The sequence below is a fragment of the Bos taurus genome, chromosome 1 (assembly GCF_002263795.3).
Source record: "Bos taurus isolate L1 Dominette 01449 registration number 42190680 breed Hereford chromosome 1, ARS-UCD2.0, whole genome shotgun sequence".
In the NCBI taxonomy this organism is placed as follows: Eukaryota; Metazoa; Chordata; class Mammalia; order Artiodactyla; family Bovidae; genus Bos; species Bos taurus.
Genome location: NC_037328.1, coordinates 59,556,513 through 59,569,643, shown reverse-complemented (window position 1 = coordinate 59,569,643; position 13,131 = coordinate 59,556,513). Strand labels below are relative to the sequence as shown.

General features: G+C 36.5%; 1 protein-coding gene across 20 annotated transcripts in view; it reads left to right on the top strand.

The window, feature by feature from the left end:
* The window catches only part of ZBTB20 (zinc finger and BTB domain containing 20), an 862,801-nt gene that overhangs the window by 245,083 nt on the left and 604,587 nt on the right, over positions 1–13,131 (top strand). The window contains exon 4 of one of the 20 annotated variants that reach the window (XM_059890145.1): positions 8,490–8,562. The exons of the other annotated variants lie outside the window; for them this stretch is intronic. The gene's annotated coding sequence lies outside the window, so the exon portion shown is untranslated. The remainder of the gene's footprint in view (positions 1–8,489; positions 8,563–13,131) is intronic. 20 annotated transcript variants of the gene reach the window in all.

The following is a 13,131-nucleotide window of genomic DNA, read 5'->3' as shown; positions in this document are numbered from 1 at the left end:
CACCTTATCAATACTTGGCTTTAACAAATGTTTGTTCTAATTTGAAAAGAGAAAATGATATTTAATCACTGTGTTGATTTGTATTTATTTATTTATTAGTAGAGCTAAACACCATTTAAAAATTTTGCTGTCAAAATTGTGAGTGGCTGTTAAATGCTTCCTATTTTTCTATTGTTTTATTTTTTCTATTGATTTGTATAACCTCCCCATATATGGAAAATAACCATATTAGGTTTTAAATTATGTCTCAGCTTTTAATTTACTTTTTGACTTTTGTTATGGTCTTCTTACATACCAGCATTATCAATCATTTCCTTTATGATGTAGGAAAATTCGCAGAAAAATTACCCATATTTTCTTCTAGGACGTTTGTAATTTGGTCTCTTTTAAACTTTATATCCTTAATTCAACAAAATTTTATTTTTGTATACTACATTTAAAAAAATATTAATATATTTGGGGGAATTAAAATAAATGTTTTTTTATTGTATCACTTGAAAAAACAGACTGAGTTTTTTCTTTCTTTTTTTTTTTTTTTTTTGGCCCCTGAGTACCTCAGAAAGGCAGAGTTCAGCACTTCGATTAAAAAAAAAAAAAAAAATTGGCAGAGTGAGAACTGAAATGTCAAAATTGACCTATTTTTCTTTATCAATCACTAATGTCTATTGTTTATGACATACAAAAATCCCAATAAACTTTTTTACTTATGAGAATAAATTATTATATTTAGATAATCTAAGGAATGGTTGAATCAGTGAGAGTATCATAGAATAAATCAAACCCCTAGCAAGACACTTTTAACAGCAATTTCAATTCATATGGTAATGTTAATTTTACTTAGGAAAAGCACTTACTTCTCGGTAAGAATCTATAGCTGTACAAGTAAAATAAAAATGTAAATGTTCTAATTTAAGCAGGACGTAGTAGCCTGGTGATGAATAAATGTATCTGTTTCTTGAAAAGTTCACTTCAAATCATCGTCATCCTTAAAAGGCGATTACTTTGAATGGTTTTTGTAAGCTTGCAAAGCAGCTTGGACTCTTAAGAGTTCTGATAGCTGACGTCTTTGTATGGTTTGTAAATAAGTAAAGGAGCCATTCAGTTATAAAATTGAATATTTGTCAATAAAAGAACAATACTCAGTTTCCATGTGCGTGCGCTAATTCACTTCAGCCATGTCTGACTCTTTGCAACCTTGTGAACTGTAGAACACCAGGCTACTCTGTCCAAGGGATTTTCCGGGCAAGAATACTGGACTGGGTAGACATGCCCCCCCGACCCCCCACCCTCCAGGAGCTCTTCCCCACCCAGGGATAGAACCTGTGTCTCTTATCTCTCCTGCATAGGCAGGTAGCTTCTTTACCACTAGTGCCACCTGGGAAGCCCATATTCAGTTTAACGTCTATTATATTTATGACTAAAATTGATTAGGAAAGAAGTATGTGTGCATGCTCATTTACTTAGTCATGTCTGACTCTTTGCGACTCCATGGACTGTAGCCTGCCAGGCTCCTCTTTCTGTGGAGTTTTCCAGACAAGAATACTGGAGTGAGTTGCCATTTCCTTCTCCAGGGTATATTCTGGACCTATGGATTGAACCCAAGTCTCTTTCCTCTCCTGCATTGGCTGGTGGATTTTCACCACTGTGCCACCTGGGAGAGAAGTAAGGACAGATGAAATGTGAATCTGTGAGGGAGAGGAGTCAAGAAATGCAACTTAATTTTTTCCTACCCTTCACTTTATTTTTAATAGACTATTCTCTTTTTTTCATTATAAAAGTAACAGAGCATCATAGTAAAACTATTTGGAAAACATGAAAATGCAGAAAGAAGACAATAAAATCACTCTTTGTGTTTATGAACATTTGTTTCTGTTAATAAATGATTTTTCTCTGGCATGATTTTCATTTTGGTTATATAATATTCCATACAGTGGATGTGTTAAATTAATTTAGTCCATTTCTTATTCCTGGACTTAATGTTGCTTCTAGTTTTTCTCTATTACAAATAACCTATTTATTAATATCATTGTGTACACATTCTTATGAACATCCTTGATTATGTCCTTAGCACAAGTTACTATATGTAGAATACTTGAGTTAAAGATACACATTTTTCAAGTTTTTAATGCATTCAGTTATACCACTTACTTCCCTGACTTCCCTGGTGGCTCAGACGGTAAAGCGTCTGTCTACAATGCGGGAGACCCAGGTTCGAGCCCTGGATTGGGAAGATCCCCTGGAGAAGGAAATGGCAATCCACTCCAGTACTCTTGCCTGGAAAATCCCGTGGACAGAGGAGCCTGGTAGGCTGCAGTCTATGGGGTCGCAAAGAGTTGGACACAACTGAGCACCTTCACTTCACTTCACTTCATACCACTTACACATTGCTGTGGCCTCAGAAGCAGTCTCATAGTGTCTGTTTTTGCTCATATTCTATCAGTTCTTGGTATAACTCTGTGTGGTTCACAGAAAAGCTCTCAGTGGTCTGGGAAGGGTGAGTACAAAGAGGTGGGAAGAGGTGAAGCAGAGGTGAGAGCCATTTTTGTTGAAGAAATGTGGGAGGCTATTGCAGGCTTTGGAGAGCAGCTTTCTCCAAAGCAAACTTGCACTTTTGGAGACAGCTCAGACTCTGCATGTTAACTTGCCATAGTTCCCCCGTTCCTATTTGCTTTGACTCAGTGACCCGACCCTTCAGGCATACCTCATGTATTCAGTGATTGAGACCACTTACTCATACTAATCATTGCACACAGAAAATACATTAAAAAATTTGTATTCATTACTCAATATATTTTGCTCCTCAAGTGTCATGAAACATTCAGGGTATATTAACGGGCAAATCCACACCTGGAGTATATTACTGAGCTTTAGAAACTGTTAATTTAAAAAATCAAATATTTAATTTTGAGGAAAAAATCAGTTTTGGATTTTAAGCATATATATCATCTTTCATTTTGGCCCAATTAACCCAGCAGGTGTGTGCAAATTAGGTCACTACTTTGTCACCGTGGTAACATGCTTTGGGGAGGTGGATCTTAACTACCTCCAGCACAGGGGATGTTGGCTGAGTAAGTATTAAGAGATGCTTTACAAATAAACAAGGCACAATTTAATGCATTAGAGTATAGAAAATAGGTCTGGTGCTAGGTACCAACAGATAATATTCCGTGACATGAAAACAAGTACTACCTCAAATTTATATTAACTAAAGAGATCTAATGAGCTGCAAAAATAGAACTTGCAAGACTTATAATCTCTGAAAGGACAGTAAAACTTACTGACGATCACTCGTAAGGTGATTGTTCCATTTTTCCATTTGAGTAAAGAGTTTAGAAGACAGAGCAGGTTCCCTATAGTTTAAGGACATTTTTTAGAAATAAGCTGTGGTTTTTCAGGGTGTCAGCACCTTCCGGCTTACTCATTCTAGTGACTAAAATCTAGTCAGGGTTTTTAAAAGGACAGTGTCTAAACGTTTCTTTTAAGTCCTACTTTTTTTTTATCATTATTCATAACTGCTTATGGGTTAAGAAGTTGGCAGACTTGGTCTATGCCAGCACTCCAGCATTAATACAAGTCTCTAACTCAGGCTTCTTCTCACCAGGTGGAAAAAGCAGACATGCTTCAAGATTGCTGGTAGAGATTGTGCAATCTGTTGGGTTGCTGAAGGTTCCAAATCATGTGGGCATTCTGCAGCCCCACAGAGTGGTAGAATTTCTTCACTTATCCCTGACAAGTTCACACCTCTTTTGGTCATTAAAATTGTAAATCTACATTATCAGATGCAGAAAACAGGCCAAATTAGCGATATTAAATGTATTTCCAAAGAAGTACATCTCCTCAGACCACTTTCAGCACTCAGTCACAAATGATATTTCCATTAAGCCTATGTCACTGGTTCATATGCAGCTTTATGTTTTTCAATTTGTCCTAAATGCTGCCTTATATTTGCTTCACTTGTTATCATTTTGAAGTATTTTTGTATATTGTATTTTTTGTGATATTTTACATATGGGGTTTCAAAAACTTGAATCCCTCTCATGTTTGTTTTCCGTTGGTTGTAACTTCAGTTTATTTCTTATTTCTCGTGTTTTCAGTAGTTAATATTTACAAAATACCTGACTAGACTCTTCAAGATTCCTCCCCCCAGTCTTCCTCGCTATGCGTCAAGGATGAGAGGCACATAGAAGAGGCAAGGTGACTTGTGACTTAGCCTGTGTCACAGAGTATGTGAATTCACTTTCAAATGAGAAGTTTGGAGACTCACAAAGGGATCCTTGCTAAGTGGAAAAACAGTTGACTCAAGCACTCTCTTACCTCTAACTTCTTTTTCACCAGCACAAACTCCCTCCCTGTATTCAAGACTTCTTTTCTCATCTACTCCTCAGTGGACACCGAAAAAAAATTCTTTTAAAGAACTGGTTCATAACATAAAAGCCTGAAGTCTCAGTTAAACCTGTTAACTTGCCAAGGGTAAGGGTATGTATTGTTCACTGGAGAACAGAATGCCGTATTCTCCCAGATCTGCTGGGGAACAGGGAGGGTGGCAGTACAAATTAGCATCAGAACAAAGCTTTATCACAGTGGGATCCCAGGTTGTTTTAGGTATAAGATTCGAAACAAAAATATGGGAAGGGATGGAATCCATCAAATCTAATAAAGGAAATTGTAGTAGATTCAGGGAACTTGGACCCCTGAATTGCAGTGGCCAGGTTGGGGAGGAAATGGGCAGTTAAACAAAGTAGTGCTGTATCTTTCTTTCATTGTTTGACGAAATAATTTTTACCCCTTTTAACTGGAATGTTTTTTGAAAAAAAGAAATGAGCCTGGTATATCTGAAACAAAGAGCTTACACAGTCACCGAGCTGGTTGGTTTTTATACCTTCCTTTACTGAGTATTGTCCTTCAGTACAATACAGAGCCATTTCTTTGTTCTCACAAGCTAGCAGTTAAATTGTATGTAAATGTATGCAAATTAGATGCTGTCTAATAAAGAGAGTCATTAGATGGAAGAAATATTTAGTTTAGAAAAAAAAGCAGGTGTATTGTGTAAAAGAAAATGTAAGGCTACAAAAAAGCCCAAACTTTTGTGGACAGTTTTAGAAAAAAATTATTAAAATAGATTTTAAAAGACTTACGTCTTCCTGACCTTTCTTTTGTGCTTATATATATGTGTGTGTTTTTAAAATATTTACATATAAAACTAGAGGATTGGCTTCTTTCCCAGAATTACTGGAAGCACCTTCACCAGGAACATTTGGACTTGAATAATCTCCACAGCAGCATTTTCTTTCTTGAATTAAATGAATTGTAAAATGGGTGATTGGCCCAGAAACACTGACTGTTTATTTGGGTTCCTTTCCTTTAGGTGGATAGAGGCTTAGTGGCTCCATGGTGGGTACCTTGCAACTGATCACCTTGACTGCTTTAAGGTTCCCCTTTCACACTTTTCCACCCCAGCCTCTTAAAGGCTACCATAGGCTTCTTATATATGTTCCTTGAGAGGAACCCACAGTTCCTTTTGAACTTCATTCAGTGCTGTATTAAATGTTTAGCATAATGCTTAGCACTTAGTAAGCACTCTTATTTATTTTTGAATGGTTAAGAGAATGAATGAGTTGATAAATAAATGAAATGTAATATCACATACATTAAATATTTTAATAGTCACTAAAGTGGTTATAGGTATGTCAATATCCTTATAGTCCTCAGAAGACAGTCACTGAAGCAATTCCTCAGGTTTGCATATATAGCAGTTGTATGATAAGTGTGTAGTGAAAAAAATAAAATGCTTTGCTGTCCTGTTTTCTCAAGTAACAAAGATGTTGAGTGCTAAACAACTGCGTCACTTCTTGTGGCAGTTATTGTGGAGGCAAAAATAAGTAAGCAATGGCACCCCACTCCAGCACTCTTGCCTGAAAAATCCCATGGACGGAGGAGCCTGGTGGGCTGCAGTCCATGGGGTCGCAAAAAGTCAGACATAACTGAGCGACTTCCCTTTCACTTTTCACTTTCCTGCATTGGAGAAGGAAATGGCAACCCACTCCAGTGTTCTTGCCTGGAGAATCCCAGGGATGGGGGAGCCTGGTGGGCTGCCGTCTATGGGGTCGCACAGAGTCGGACACGACTGAAGCGACTTAGCAGCAGTAGCAGCAGCAGTAGTCTCTCTAGGAGCTCCTAGTTTCTAGAGGAATCAGCCATACCCATACTTAATGCACAGCAAATTGTACAATGTGGAGTTACAGATAAAATATTATGAGGGAATGAAAGAGAAAGAGAAGAATTCTGATTAAAAAGTGTCTGAGATAGTTTCTTAGAAGAAAGTGGAACTGAAGTAATAAGTCTTGAAAGTCATGAGGAGCAGATGGTTGTCTTTGGTGGAGTGGAAAAGAGCAAAGTTGTATAGTGCTCTACGTTGCAATCCCAAGTTAATGGAAATATACTGGATTTTCTTCTATTCTTTCATGAATTTACAGCAACAGCTTGATTTTTAACCTTTGTGGAAACACAAATGAGGGCTGTGATGGGTACAATAATGACTAAAGTGAAATTGTAACTCCAAGTTAAAATTTTAATCACAGCTACTGAATAGGAAATAAGGTAAATATGCAAAAAAAAAAGACTTTATAACTTTTAAATTCTAAGGTACTAGAAATATAAAATTTTGTTATTATTATTAATAATGTGTAAGGTTTCCATGGTATGAAATAAAATTTAGGGGATAAGAGATTTGGAGACAGAATCGGTACCTCATCAATATTTTGTACCTTATATTTTAGTTTACAAAGTATCTTCCTGAATTAGTCTTATTTTATTTTCACAACAACCCTTAAGGTTGTAGAACTTATTATTTCTATTTTACAAGTGAAGAAACTGAGGTTTGGAGATCTTCAGTGACTTAACCAAGGTGACACAGTACGTGTCAGAGTCAGATTTTCCTGACAGATTGTCTAGTTCTTTTCAAATACTTTGTTATTACCTAGAAACAGTGTGTGGGAGAATTGTATAGCTAGAGAATCGGCATTCATCTTGGTTCTAACTTTATTCCAAATATTTTTCATCAGTTGGGTTTTATATGCACATTTTTTCCATTTTGGCAAGGGTAAAATATGCAAGACTAAAAGTGAGGCAGATATACATGGACAGGAACAGATGATCTGGGTAACTGATAGGAATAGGAAGAATCATAATGGGTCTATGGACTGAAAGCATTTTAATTAGTTTCTTGACTTTTGAGTTAAAAGATTTCAGTGGGAAGGTGCAAAATATGCTGTATTGAACTCATCTTGGAGGTAACCAAAGGTCTGTGGGACTAACAGCTTTTGATATTACTTAGTGCTTATTATTGTTATTATTATTATTTCTTTTTAATTATGCAAAGTGCTAATCAGTTTGATTATGCACAGTGCTAATCAGGTTAATTATGCAAAGTGCTAATCAGCTCTTCTTGAAGCACACGAGGAGAGCAGAGGTGCTGGCGCTGAATGGCGCAAGCTAGATGGGGTAGTCACGGCAGTCATTCCTTATTAAGATAGGGGTAGACAAGATAGCAAGGGGAATTTATCCACAAAAGTATAGAGAAAAGGAAAGATAACTTTGGGCACAGGAAAGATTGTGGTTTTGGCAGATTGGTGCTTACACATAGAAAGCTGATTTCCTCCCCCGTTGCATAGTTTGGTTAGATAGTCTGCTATATTTTGAAGGCACTCATTTGAAGCCAAAAAGACTGCAGAGGGAAAGAAACAGAGTATTGTATAGCTAGACAAGTTGTCAAAACAACTTATTGTAGTTGGCAAGCACCAATTCCTGGGAGGACAGTAGAGGAAGTAGAATCTAATAGACCTATACATGAAAGAGGACATCAATAAAGAGAATTGAAAAATTAAGGGAGTGCCATTCTGATAAAATAAACAGGGCCATCTCACCACTGTATTGTTATTGGGATGGCTGTCTGAGCAGCATATTTCCTGAGGTGAACTGAGGGTTTCTTGGTGCTTGCAGTGGTCTCTATTGAGAGTGGTGATGACGAATATGACAATAAGGGTTTTATGTAATAGCTCCTAGTTGGATCAGCTTTGTTGCTGCTGAAATCAAAGTGAATTTTAATATTAACTTGCAGGTCTGTGCTTATTAAGCTGGGTGACTTCCTGTGAAGATGAGTTTATAGCAATATGTTCATATGTTTTTGTAGAACAATGACCGTGGAGCTCCCTTAGGAAAGCCCTTTTTATTTAGTTCTCCTGTTCTGTTCTGTGGTTTGATAAGCTATCAGTGAAATACTGTGATACCTACTTGTTTGAATGTATTCAAAGAGCAGAAAGCATTTCAGAATTACTAAGTGAATAGTAATTTTTAAAAACTGGTTTTAGTCCATGTAACTTTTCATTTAGTCTGGAATTTGAGCAGGACCTTTTTAAGTCACTAATATAAGGAGAATCTGCTTCCCCTTTATAAGCTGACAAACCGAGTATTTATTTACCTTCCTTTTTTAGGCCTCTGTCTCAGCACAACTCATCTTCACAAATGCCAATGTTGAGCTTGATTTCTAGAAATGTGCAAATCATGGTAAGGATGCTGCAAAGTTGTTGGGGCATATTAATGAGGTGTTGTCCAGGAAGCATTGGTACTTGGAATAAAGACAAGCTTTCAGTTTTTATTTTTTCTGTAAGACCAATTTCATTTTAAAATATGAAGAGAATGACATAAATCTTTGGTTTCCAAGGAGAGTCTGAAAAGGAATAGATTGTTAGAGGACAGCGCCCACAAATTGAGAAAGCCTGTTGGGGGCCCTTTGAGAATTTGGCTAGAAAATTCTGTTATAAGCCATCCTTCTGCTCAGCTTCATGGGAACAGGGTTTTATAAATGAAACATCACTTCTGTATTTCCCAACCCCCTGAGTCTAAGATAAGGATGAAATGTTCATATTACCACTTTATCAAAATCTATTGAGTTATTTCTTGACAAATTTAAAAAGATTTCTTAATGGTTCTATACAAGGACACCTTGTAAATTCCATGTATTGGTGGTATACTAAACTCTTGATTCCTGATAAAGGTATTTGAACCCAAAAACGTTGCTATGTAAGGCATTTAAAATGTCACTGTGTCAAGGAGAAAATGATGTGATCCAAATGGCACTTAAAATTAATTTAGTACCATCTAATATGGACAATCTCTTGATTAATTGTACACTTGCACCTTCATCATATATACTCTAATCCACAGACCCATTCCTCACTTCATTAATCAAATATTATTTGGGCACTTCCTCTTATAAAGTGTGTACTAGTAACTGTGTGTTAATAACAGTACCATTTATGTCCCAGATAATGGAAATACAATTAGCCAAAAAGTGACAAGATAGCTGACATGATAGAATTCACTTACACAAGATGAGATGGTATTTTTCTCACAGTCTTCAGCCTTAGGAGCAAAGAGTTTGCTCTTCATTTCTTCTCAGAACTTCTCTCCTTAGTAATCTATGTAATTCAACTAGTTTGTCTTAGTATCTTCAATATTTACAAAATAAGATGTTGGGCTACAAGATTTTCAAGGTATTTCCATCTCAATGTGCTATATGAAAGTGTATTAGCTGAGTATACTATAAATGTATTAGCTATTTAAATATATAAGTGTACATTATCATCATATTAAGAGCCTTACAATAATAGAAATTTTTGTTAGGCTTTGGTCTTTGAGGAAATGAAGTAATTTTTGGCTGATTCTGTGGACACAGTCTCCTTGGATGTAAACTAATATTGAATATATAAAGGGTGGACTTTGGAATCAGTTCTGAGTTTGAATCCTGGCTCTTCCAGTTATTAGCTGAGAAGTCGTAACTGCTTTGAGCCTCTGTTCCTTCACAGATCCCACCTCACAGGGTGACTGTATTAGTTCAAGTAAACAATATAAATCACTGAACTCAATGCCCAGGGGTACACTGGAGGATAGCTTTGCTCCATAGTCAGTCCCTTTCTCATTTATGGCCACTGTAGTCTTTCTGGCTCTTGCTACCAAGAATATCCCGAACTAATTCAACTTCCTTTCCCCAAGCTGCTTTTTCCTGCATTAAGCCCGTACTTCAATTAGCTCAATATTTTTCCCTCATTACATTTTTATAGTTGATTTCTCTTTGTTCTCCTTTTTATGTACTTTGACCACTTCCCTGCTTATACCATGTCAATTTGGGGGTAGTTATGTTCGCTGTATGTAACATAGCCTTGACTATGACAAAAATGTATACAATTATCTTGTTGCTTTGTTGTTAGTTGTTAAGCTGTGTTCTTTTCTAACCCCAGGGACTGTAGCCTGCCAGGCTCCTCTGTCCATGGGATTTCCCAGGCAAGAATACTGAGTGGGTTGTCATTTCCTTCTCCAGGGAATCTTCCTGACCTAGGGATCGAACTCATGCCTCCTGCATTGGCAGGCAAGATTCTTTACCACTGAGTCACTAGGGAATAATTCAAACCAATTATGTAGAAATATTTTGTCTGTGTCAGAATTTGACTGGAGTTGTTTACACTTTTGACCCCCTAACTATACTGGAAATTTCTTGAAGCCAAAAGCAAGTATATTCCCTGTGTTTAGAATGTGCTCTGCCAATAAGAATTCTACAACCTAGCAAGGGACAACAGTTCTAAAACAGTAGCATATATGATCTACTGGGGATCATATATATGATGAAAATGTTGTGGAAGTGGAGATGTTGAAAGCTTCATGGAACAAATATTGGAAAGGCTTCCTGGAACAAATGATGTTTGAATTTGACCTTTAAAAAAAGTACTTATTTCTTTCTTTGTGGAAAAAGAGAAGATAAAATGAATTCTAGGCAGAGATAAAATCTCATGGGTACAAAAAGTTGATTGGCAGCTAGAATGCAGGGGATCAGGTGACACAAGGGAAGACTAGAAAGGTAGATTAGAAGCATATCATGAAGGATCTGTGAGTTGATTAGAGTCTTGTATGAATAATCCTAGCTTTCAAAAATAAATGAATATTGGTGGTAAAGAGAACATTTCTTCACAAGAATATAGACATTAAATGTTTGTGTGAAAAAAGAAATGATAACGTTTAGCAACCAATATATACAGGAAAAAGGATAATCTCAAAAAGAAGGTCCAAATCTGAGTGGAAGCCCTACTCCACCCTTGCTATATTATGACCTTAAACAATGTACTTCATCTTTTCCTTACCATATATTCATCAATATCACTTGGTAGCTCAGATGGTAAAGAATCTGCCTGCAATGTGGGAGACCTAGGTTCGATCCCTGGTTTGGGAAGATCCCCTGGAGAAAGGAATAACTACCCATTCCAGTATTCTTGCCTGGAGAATCCCTTGCACTAACACTTTCACTACTGGAAAAGTGACTATGGGTGGGGGAAGGGTGGAGAGTTCTTTATTAAAGTGCCAGAATTTCACTAAAGTAAGAGGGAAAAGTATAGATGGAAAGGAAAATAAACAGGGTGGGGGGGTGGGAAATGCTTGTGGGGGATAGATGAGTTGGAGAGAGATCTGAGCTGGGAGGGAGAGGAAGAATAGAGATTCTGAACCCAGGTGCGATCCATTTCCAATGTAGTCAAGACAGAAAAGGGATTCTTTTCTTTCTCTTTTTGGTGTTTTTCTTGAGAAACAGAACAAAAGTTGAAATCATTGTTAGTATGCTTTTTATGTGTGGCTACTATTTCTTTGGGTCTAATCTAAGTATAACCTGGATCACAGCTTTGTTTCCACATTGCCACTTCCATTACAAACACAACACAGTGAGGAAGTAAGGCTCAGAATTGTGCCAGTGTTTCACAAATAGACTTCTTTGGTGATTTAAGCTCTCTTCATCAGTTGTTCTTGATGTTGAGTTTAAGCCCATTAAAGTATAGAAGTGAAGGGATGATGGCCAACCAGTACATGAGTCATACTAGATAGCAGTCCCTTGATATGACCTAATTTCTAGTACCTGCCACCTGCATGCTGAACTTAATTCATGTGTTTATACTTGTTAGGGGTCAGATTTGCAAAGCAATTTTATATTAGTCAAAACAAATTTGTGTTTAGTTTCAAAGGATGGAACTCTGCATTTTAGGCATTTTTGGAATAAATTTTGGAAGATTAGATAGACAATTTTTCAAAATGCCTATAAGAAATGTGTTAGCAATTAACCATTATCCAATAAAACACTATTAGTCATTATTATTTAGGAATTAAATGCTGTTCAACCAGGGTAATTGTTGAGTCACAACATTGTTCTCTGTAAGATTAACCACTGACATATGTGGATGTGCTTCGGTTAGTGTATCTAGGAACTTGGTGCCTCCCAGGGCTGGGATTTCAAGGGATAAATGAAGACTTCCTGATGTAAATAACACACTTTTTGTAAGGTAGATTTTATACATTATCCAATGTTTATTTTATAACCATTCTTTTGTTTTTACTTTTCACATTAAAAAAGAATACAGTTTCATAAATTTCCATTTGATTTTTGTGTTTTTAGAAAAGGAAGTCCCACTGGACTATGCAACATTAAGCATATGGCTACACAAAGATGAAAAAAACTGTGGCCATCAGAAGTAAATATTGGTAATAACACTCATGAAATTTCACACATGTAGATCATTGTGAGATAAGTAGAAATACTTACATAGAGCTTAGATAGAGAAGTAGACTTTTTAATACAAATATAAATGGAGGCATTTGTTATGAAAATGGTGGCCCTTGAAGTTGGCTTCCTGCTTTCACTTAAGAAGAACACCTTCAATCAGATGATTTTTTCCTCTGATAAGAATGAAAAATAATCAATCTAAACACATTTTATTATGAAAGATACTTGGAAGAATTCTATTGATATAAGCTAATGCAAGATGGGAATTTGCTTATTACAGTGTTTTGAATGTCCTCTTCCATTGGTCATGTGCAATTGGTATAAACAAAGATCCTGTGTATGGTAGAGGGCCTATATTTGCATCCTTTTGCATACTTAGACATTCTTTAGCAGGGCTTATTTCTGTTTACTGACAGTATTTCTCAGTCCTTTGTACAATTACAATATGTATAGCAGCAGCAGCATTTGAGTGTGCAATAAAGGTAGGTTCTTCTATCAATGCAGCCTGAAGAACATAAAGAATTCATTATACTGATTTT